The sequence below is a fragment of the Talpa occidentalis genome, unplaced genomic scaffold, assembly GCF_014898055.3.
Source record: "Talpa occidentalis isolate TD23 unplaced genomic scaffold, MPIMG_talOcc4v2.1 talOcc4.2, whole genome shotgun sequence".
NCBI lineage: Eukaryota > Metazoa > Chordata > Mammalia > Eulipotyphla > Talpidae > Talpa > Talpa occidentalis.
Window position 1 is genome coordinate 39,549,916 of NW_023602073.1, and position 9,645 is coordinate 39,559,560.

Below are 9,645 nucleotides of genomic sequence, written 5' to 3' on the forward strand. Positions count from 1 at the left end.
AAATGGTGATGTCCCGCCCGGCCTCGGGGAGCCCCGGTGCATCGCGGGGCTACGTGGACGACACGCAGTTCGGGGTTCGACAGCGACTCCCCGGGCAGAGCGCGGAGCCGCGGGCCCCTGGGCGGCGGCGGGCGGGAGGGTCGGGCGAGGAGACGCGGCTCCGCAGACACTCGGCGCGGAGGCTCCAAGCGCTCCGGTGGAGGCCCGCGCGGGGCCGCCGCAGGCCAGAGCCGGGCCGGGGAGCAGCGCGGGCCGGGCGGGTCACCGCTCCCGCCCCACCCCCCCCCGAGTCTCGGGGCCCCGTGACCCCCGAGGCCGTGGCCCCTGCCAGGCCCCTTGACCAGGGAGGAGCCCGCGGGACTTTCCCCCTTTAGGTTTTATTTAAGTTTTGGATTATTCAGGGAGGGAGATCGGGTGCGGGCGGAGACCTGGGGTGACTGAAAGGGCGGGCTCAGGGTCTCCCACGATCCAGAGGACTCTGGGCTGCGCCGCGGGGCCGCGACGGCGCCTCCCCCGCGGGCACGACCAGCTCCCCACGACGGCGCCGGGGACGCGCCCTGGGGCGGGACCTGCGCGCCTGGACCCGGCGGGCCCGCGGCTCAGCTCCCCGGCGCGAGGGGGAGGGGGGAAGGTCGGGCAGAGCAGGACGGGAGCAGCCTGGGGGCGGGTGTGGGGAGGGGCCCCCAGACTCCTGGGGATGGGGAAGGAGGCGCCGCAGCTCAGAGGTGAGAGGGCTGCGGCCTTTGATCTCCCTGAGGCGCGCACCCCGCAGGGCAATGGAATCATGGGTGAGGAAGCGCCCCCTTCTGGCCAGAGAGGGAGCTGTCGGCCACGTGTTTTCAGCTCTGGGATGGAGACTGGCCCAGAGGCTCCTACTTTTTCTGAAGGACAGTTAAGGAATCCAGTTTCTCCTGAGAAAGAGGGGAGACCACCCCTGAAATCACCCTGCACAGGATCCTTTTGGCCGGCAGCCATCTTAGGAGCAATGAGTTTCTGTCTTGAGATCTTGTTTTTTGGTCAAGAGCATTTTTGGAGATCTCACTCCTGCCTGTCTGTGCCATCACCCTACCCACCCAAGTCAGCAACAAAATGCTCAGAGACCTGCATCCCACCCTGGGCTCTCACCTGCTTTCCCGGACTCCCAGACCAGGGCTTTTTCTGGGGTTTGTGCTCCTCCCTCCAAGCATGTTGTCTGCAGTCTGGGGATGGTCATGAGGCTGCTTCAGTGTCCATGGAGGAAACAAAAGCATGAAATTTCCGACTCTTCCCACTCAGGCCCCCAAGGGCACAGGTGACCCACCACCACCATCTCCTGACATGAGGTCACCTGAGGTGCTGGGCCCTGGGCTTCTACCCTGCGGACATCACCCTGACCTGGCAGTGAGATGGGGATGAGGGAAGGCTGGGCTGACCCAGGACACAGAGCTGGTGGAGACCAGGCTGGGGCCGGTTTGAGGTGGGGGGGGAGGGATTGGAACCTTTCAGAAGTGGGCAGCTGTGGTGGTGCCTTCTGGAGAGGAGCAGAGATACACATGTCATGGCCAGCATGAGGGGCTTCTGGAGCCCCAAGTCCTGTGAGATTGGGTGAGGAGGGGGACATGGGCACAGAGCCTGTTCTCAAGGGAACCAGGAGCCCTTCTAGAGACTTTCAAAGGGTCAGACTGAGGCCTGGAGTACGGGGTCTCCCATTACATTCCCTTCCCTTCCAGTGCCCCCTCCTCAGTCCTCCATCCCCACCTTTGGCCTCATTGCTGGCCTGGTTCTCCTTGGAGCTGTGCTCACTGGAGCTGCGGTGACTGCAGCTGTGATGTGGAGGAAGAAGCGCTCAGGTAGGGATGGTTGGGGATCTTGTCCACTGGGGACTTTCAAGTCCCAGGGAGAACTTGCCCTACCTGGTTAATGGAAATACCATCCACACACCTGTTGCCCAATCTGGAGCTGATTGCTAACACTTAGTCTTTGTAAAGCACATGTGAAAGTGAATCAACTTGTTCTCATTGGTAGTTCTTGTTATAGGGACCTGATTCCCAGAAAATATCAGAGGGGCAGTTTCCTGCCTGGGACAGACTCCAGGAGGCAGTAAGCCCAGTCTCCCTTGATCTCCTTTTGTCATATTTCCCAGTCCTGACCTGGGTCTTCATTCACAGTTCTGGAAACGTCCCCGTGGTCCAGATTAGGAGATTCCTTTAAGACTTCAAGGCCTGACCCCTCCATGGTCTCACATGATGTTTTATTCCCACAGGTTGGAAAGGAGGAAGCTACTCCCAGACTGGAGGTAAATGGATCAGGTTTATGATTACTCAGACCCTTGGGATAGTGTAGATGGAGCCCATAGGATAAGCTGACCCATCAGTTCCTCCTTCATTCTCATCTCCTGTGGCCCCTGACCTGGTTCTGTTTTGTTATACCTCAGGCATGACAGTGCCCAGGGCCCTGTTGTGCCTCAAGGCATAGGTCAGACCCTGGAGGCCTGCAATGGGAGGGGCTGGAGCAAAAAGGATGGGGCCAGGTTGTGGGGAAGCTGTGAGGGGGACATTCTGAGGATGTGGTGGACTATTGAGAATGTCAACATGGGCCTCCCCTGGTGGTGCAGTGGTTGAGCACTGGGCTGCAAAGCTGCCCGCAGCCTCTGCAGCACCAGTTCGATCCCTGGCCACTGGCGAGGGTCCCACATGGCGCGACAGACTTCTCCTGCTGTGCCCGCTGCTCCCCTCAGCAGTGTATTTCATCACTCTGCCTGTTCTGTTCCCTGCTCTGGCTCTGGTGAATTCTCTCACCCTCCCATGCTTCTGACTGTACCCAGTGCTTGTATGAATAAATAAATCTTTAAAAAAAGAGAGAGAATGTCAACACTTTTGTGCCTCACCTGAATGTGTTCCTGATAATTTTTCCTTTACAGTGTGACATAGCTACCTTGCATGGACTAAGATATGCAGATTTCTTCTGATCCCCATTTTGTGACTTCAGTATCCCCTAGTTAATCCACAATGAGATACAACCTCATACCTGTGAGAATGACCCATAACAAAAAGAACAGAAACAGGATGTGGAGAAAAGGGAAAAGTTCTACACTGTTGGTGGGAATGCACACTGGTCCAGCTCCGATGGAAAAGGAAATGGTGGTTTCTCAAATATTAAAAATGGGGCCTCCCTGTTGATCTAGGGGTTAAGTCTCAGTGCTATCACTGCTGTGGCCTGAGTTCAATCCCTGGCCAGTGAGATAACCGACGTGGCGCAGACCTCTCCTGTCTCGCCCACTGCTCCCCTCAGCAGTGTATTTCAGTCAGTCTGCCTGTTCTGCTCCCCACTCTCTCTGGTGAAGCATCTCACCCCTGCACCCCTGACCTGCACCCCAGTTCTTCTATGTAGAGAAAAAAAATAAATTTAAAAAGTTTTTAAAAAAAGATTAAAAATGGATCTGCCATGTGATCCAGCAATTCCACTCCTTAGCATCTACTTCCAGAATATAAAAAGAATAATTTAAAGGGAGACATGCACTCCCATGTTGATTACAACACTATTTTCAGTAGCCAAGTTGTGGAAACAACTCAAATTCCCCAAAACAGATATGGTCTGTCTACACTGTGGAATACTACTCAGTGTTCAAAGAAGATAAACTCAGGACCTCCCTGGTGGCACAAGGTGTTAAGAACCATATTATGAATCAATCCACAGCCTCTGCAGCACGAGTTTGATCTCTGGCCAGCAATGGAGCAACCCACATGGCACAGCAGACCTCTCCTGTCTTGCCCGCTGCTCCCCTCAGCAGTGTATTTTCTTCAGGCCAAACACAGAGCTGGAAGGGATTATGCTAAGCAAACTAAGTCTGAGGAGAAAGACAAATACTACTTGTGTCACTTCTATGCGGAATATAGAGAAACCAAACAAAAGCTCAGATAAAGTCAAACTAAAAAACTAACCCTTGAAATCTGACTAGAACTGCAGCTACCAGAGGGGAAGTGGGAAGAGCAAAAATAAAGTGTGGAGGAGCACAGTGGTGGATTATGGGGGATTGGGTGGTGGGTGTGGTGTATTAAAAACACCTGAAGGGGCTCATCTTACACTTCCAACAATGATGGAAACCAACATTACTTTATATATATATATATATATATATGCTCATCTATATATGAGCTCATATCAGCGTAATGTGAGGAGGTGGGGAGACTGGCCCAGCCCTGCCCACCATGCCCCTCCCCACACTGACCTGTGTCTCTCCCTGGTGACCTTCCTGCTCCAGCAAAGGTGGGACTGACTCCACCCCTGCCTGCACTTTGTGTTTTCCTGAGAACAATGTCTACTTCCCTGTTGAAAATAACCATCCACATATGAAATTATTTTTTTACCTTATCATGTGGGGTTGATGGGTTAATTAGAAATATTTGAGAGGAAATAGAGTCCTGAGGACCAGCCACAGCTGCAGGTTTGCTGGGCTGAGTCTGTGCAGGTGGGGGCGGGGAGGCTGTGAGGAGCCGAGGGGGACAGGGCCTGTGTCCAGTCAGTGCTCAATGTGTCGTGGGCTTCGATGTGGTCACTCCTCAGGGTCATCTCTCTGCTCCTTTGTCCTTGTCCTTCAGCAGCACCTGTCCCAGCAGGGCCTGTGATCACAGAGACTCAGACCCCACCTGGGCCTGTCCTGTCTCCAGTAATGTGGGTGGAGGTTGCATGGGGCCTAGTCAGCCTAGGCTCAGGTGAGAGTTAGTTCCCTAGTCCTCATACTCTGTGTTTATGATTTTACTTCCTGGGTTTTATTGCTTTATGTCTGTTCTTTTTCATGTTTACAGATGAGGGCTTATGTCCTCTGGGCATCCCTGTCTCTGACAGTAGCAGGAGCATCTGTCATTGTCCCCATATGGCACAGGGCGGCCCCTGCTCACAGGAGTATCTGGTGTTAGAAATTAATGTCCAGACTCAAATAGCTTTGGGACTGTTGTTTTTTTTTTTTTAATTTATTTATTTATGATTACAATTACTGGGGTATAAGCCAGTGGTGTGGGGGTGAGAGGATTCACCAGAAAGAGTGGGGAGCAGAAAAGGAGGATCTACTGAAATACACGCTGAGGGGAGAGTGGGCAAGACAGGAGAGCTCTGCTGCGCCATGTGGTTTGCTCCCTGGCCGGCTGGGGATTGAACTTGTGCTGCAGTGGCTGGCAATAGCTTGATAGCTCTGTCTTTGACCCCTGTGCCACCAGGGAGGCCCCGTTTTGGGACTCTTTTTGAAAAGATTTCCATCTTTTTTCCCACCATTTAAAAGGACCCCATTTGGGTATTAGTAGAGAGGAGGATCAGATAATTCCTCTTCTTAGATGAGTCCCTGTTGGGTTTCTGTCTTCTCTGCAGCTGCCCCCTCTCCCCACCCTCAGGTCTGATATCCCAGATCTAAGCTATGTTCACTGCTGGTTAACAATAAGACCCATAAACCTAGGATCTTCTTTTCTTTTTTTTATAGGTTTTTTTTTAAAGATTTATTTATTTATGCATACAAGAACTGGGGTGTAGGCCAGAGGTGGGGGGCGGGGAGAGGATTCTCCAGAGACAGAGTGGGGAACAGAACAGGCAGACTGACTGACATACACTGCTGAGGGGAGCAGCGGGCGAGACAGGAGAGGTCTGGAGTGCTATGTGGGTCACCGAACTTGTGCTGCAGTGGCTGTGGATAGCTTGATAGTGCTGTGTCTTTAACCCCTGTGCCACCAGGGAGGCCCAGGATCTTCTTTTCTAAAGGGAGAAATATTCTTGTGAGCTGTGATGTGCAGGTTTGATTTGGGAGAAAAAGATGGGGTGGGGGGGAAGGAGCAGTATTTGTGATAAAAACAGAGGGGACACTGACATCTCTGAGAGTGGAGGTGTGTGTAGAATGTGGTCTGAGGCTATCTTAGTAAAGACACTGTCTCTGCAATGGGGAGGTGCTTTAACCTGATCCCTGATCATTCATAAATTAATTGCTGCATCAGATGTGTGACAGGCTGTTTTTGCATCTAGGAAACCTCAATGAACTAAATACAGCCCAACTTGCTGGTTTGTGGAGCGCGTGTCCTGATGGGAAGGGGAGACTGGAGACTGTGGCAGTAAATAAGGGGCATGTCTGCTTAGAAGTGGGTATGGATGTGGGGAGGTGGCCCAGAGTCAGTGTGCAGGGACAGGGAGGATGGCACAGTCAGTGTGGGAGGTCTGTGTTCCCCACGTGTCCCCAGATCTGCCAGTAGGAGCCCCGGCAGGTGCTCCAGGTCCTAATCATCTCCCATTTCCAGCCACAGTCCAGATCCTGATGGTGCAGGATGTCCTCACAGAAGGAGCCTGGGTGCTGAGAGGGTCTATGGGCACCCGAACTCCCAAGTGAAAACGGGCGTGTGCGCATGTTGTGCAGGGAAAGGGGCTGCAGCGGCAGGAAGGCACAGAGCAGGATCTCTAAGACCCTATGCAGATGGGTAAAGGAGAGTCCTGGAGCCCTCAGTGACTTTCTCAGGCTTTTATTGGGATTTACCAGGTACACGGCAGGCAGGTGTGGTGGGGGCAGGGAGCTGGCAGGCCTCCCAGCCCCTGGTGAATCTTCACTTTTCCTGGACTTTCCGGCGTTCTGTCGTGGCCTCGTTCTCTCTCTTCTGCTTCTCTTTCTCTCTCCTGCTCTTGTGCTTCTACTCGTTCTCATTTCCTTTCTATTCTTTTCTCCTCTGATGTTCTGCTGGTGTCCCCGGGACACCACCCTTATAAGCCAGTCTCAGCCCAGGTGTCCCTACGCGTGCACACCCCCCACTCCAGGGGCCGCCATCAGGCATGCAATTCAGGACCACAGGGTCCATCATCAATCCTAGTGGTTGGAGGGCAGAAAAGCCTGATAATCACTTTCCCTACAGGGGCCTTTCCTCCTCGTAGATCCAAGAATAGGTGAAAATCTTGAGCTAGGGACAAGGCCTAAGGCAGGCCCAGGCTGGGCGAAGGAAGCCACCAGGTGAGTCACTTAGAACCAGCCCCGTCTGAGAGAGACCCCACAGCTGTCCCTGGAACTTAGACCTTGGACTCACAGCAGAGCAGCAGATACTGCTCTGGTGCTCTTCTAGCTATTCATCAAGTCCTTTCCGCCAAAAAGGGTCCGGGGAACCCCCTGCACACATGCTTGGGGGCTCTGCACACATGCACACATGCTTGGGGGCCCACTCCCCACATTCATCCCCAGGAGGGAAGACGTGACAGGGCAGGTCTCCCTCCTCCATGACATGAGTCCTCTGCTCACTAGAGGAGGCAGCAGAGGCCCCTGAGGAGACACTCGGGGACTCTCCTTGGGCCGGGCTGTGAGGGAAGGACCTGCACGGACACCACCGCCTTCCTCTGACACGTTCCCTCCAGTTCCTTAAGATACAGCAGAAAATGATACAAATCTAAATTCTAGAAAATGATTCCCAAAAATGTACCTGCATTGCTGTTATCAAATCCTAAATGATACCAATTATCACACCAAAGTAGATGTGACTTCTCATCCCACAGGGTCTTCTGTGAGCCAGAATCTAATAATTAGGAAATGTGCAAAAAAATTCCCATTAGAAATGACACGTATGCTTGAGGGCCACACTGAGACCCCTTCAAAGACTACAATATCTAAAGAAATGGAAAAAAGAGAAGTTTTGCAGGAAGAAAGCTGGGAAACTGCCTTAGTCTGGTCTTGAAGGTTAACACCATCAGTGATGAGTCAGATGGACACGATGTGCCCTTTTTGTGTTGAGTGGAGAATGACCCTGCATCCCTGTGGTCTATGTCCCCAAACCAACAGTCTCAAAAAGAAAGAAAAAAAAAAACAAAACCTAAATTAAGGGACAATATTCCTGAGCAGGACTCTGTGATGGAGGCTAAGAGTAGAAAATTCAGGATGGAGGGGTCACATGACCAGAAACTGGAGGAGGGGATAGAAGTGATTAACATCATCATTAAACCCACTATAGAAGTGAAAAACGCTTTGGGCCAACTGCTATAGCAAGTATCAGACACTATAGGAAGTATAAGGAGGCGCAGACCAGAGCTGGGATATGGGGATGGAGCCATTGCAGAGAATCACTGCTCCTGACAAATCAGCCTAGTCACACCATAGAAGTGATTAAAGATAGATAACAATTGCACAGGGGAATGAAGCCCTCCCAACTAGAACACTAAACCAGTGCACTGTGGGAAGACTCAGCTCTGCTCCCAAGGCAGCCACCTGGGACCTGCAGGCTTCTGCTAACACACCTGCCCACTCCAGGTGCAGCTCATCCTGCCTGCTTGTGTCTGCACAAGCATCTTCTTTCCGTGTGTGTTTGTGTGTGTGTGCATACACACACGAGCCACTTAAAGGGGGACTCTAGAGAAACTTCTCAGAGGTGACCCAAGAACCCCCATCTGTGACCCCAACACCTCTCCAAAACATCACTCCTCACCAGTGTCAATGTTATAAAAACAAGGAAAGTCTGAGAAACTGCCTTCTAGGCAAACTGGATGGGATTAGGGAGCATAAAATGCACATTAGCAAAAACTAATGAAAGCATGGTGTTTAGTAATTATGTCCACATTGCTATATTAGTTGTAAAAAAAAAAAAATTTACTCATGTAGGATGTTAACACTGAAAATGGGATAAACAAGACTTGTGTGGGATAAACAAGACCTGTACTACCTATGCAACTTTTCTGTAAGTCTAACAGTATTCTTTAAATGTTATTTTTTAAATGCCCTCAATATTTAATAGGTTGGAGAAGGAAATTTTTTTCTACTTTCCCGTTTTCCCAGCTATCGTTATCCTGGGGCTGGAGTAGGGATTCTGAGGGTGGGGGGGGATTGGAAACATCACAGCCAGGGCAGGCTCCGGAGTCTCCTCTCCTCTGAGCCCTGCTTCTCTGACTCCTCACAGAGCATCTCACCCCCAGGACGCCGCCCTCCAGGACCCCCAACTCTGCCCACCTCAGCCCCCGCCCCGTCCTGGCAGCGCCACCAGAATCCGGAGCAGCGCGGCAGCGCCCCCGTGTGGCCACAGGGCTGAGCACAGGAGCCCAGAGCCGCCCTTTCTCCTGCTCAGCCAGGCCCTCCCCAGGCTCCCTGGGCCCCCAGCGGCAGGACAGGGATCTGCACACAAGGGGGCGCCCAAGTCCAGTGTCAGGTCAGAAGTCCTCCAACTTTCTTCCTAGTGAGTCCTATGGACTAAGGATAGAACCAGGTTTCCAGCTGATTCCCAGATTATGGGAAGATCCTCCAAATATTCCTTGAGTCTTGGAATGGAGCCTTTGACTCCAGAGTCTGTAATTTGTTTCTGCTTCCAGGGGTGAAAGCACCTCCTCCTGGGAATCAAACTTCAATTTCCCCAGGAGCCTAGGACCTCACCCAGGTAAAGGACAAGTTTTCTAGAAAAAGACAAGGCCCGTGAGCTGACCATTGAGCCATGTCTTGCAGCAGGAGGCAGTGGAAATGATCCAACTGGGGAAGAGCTGGAGGTGGTATGTGGGTGGATTATTGGTGGGAGCACCACACCTAAGGGTAATAATATCTATAGAAAGATGACCCACTATGTAAGAAAATAAATAAATATATATTTTAAAGTTCACCATCCTTGAATGAGGGACGGACAAGGAGCGGAGGGTTGAGAAGAGCCCCCAGGGCATGGCTAGGAAGACGGGGAGGCTCCTGGA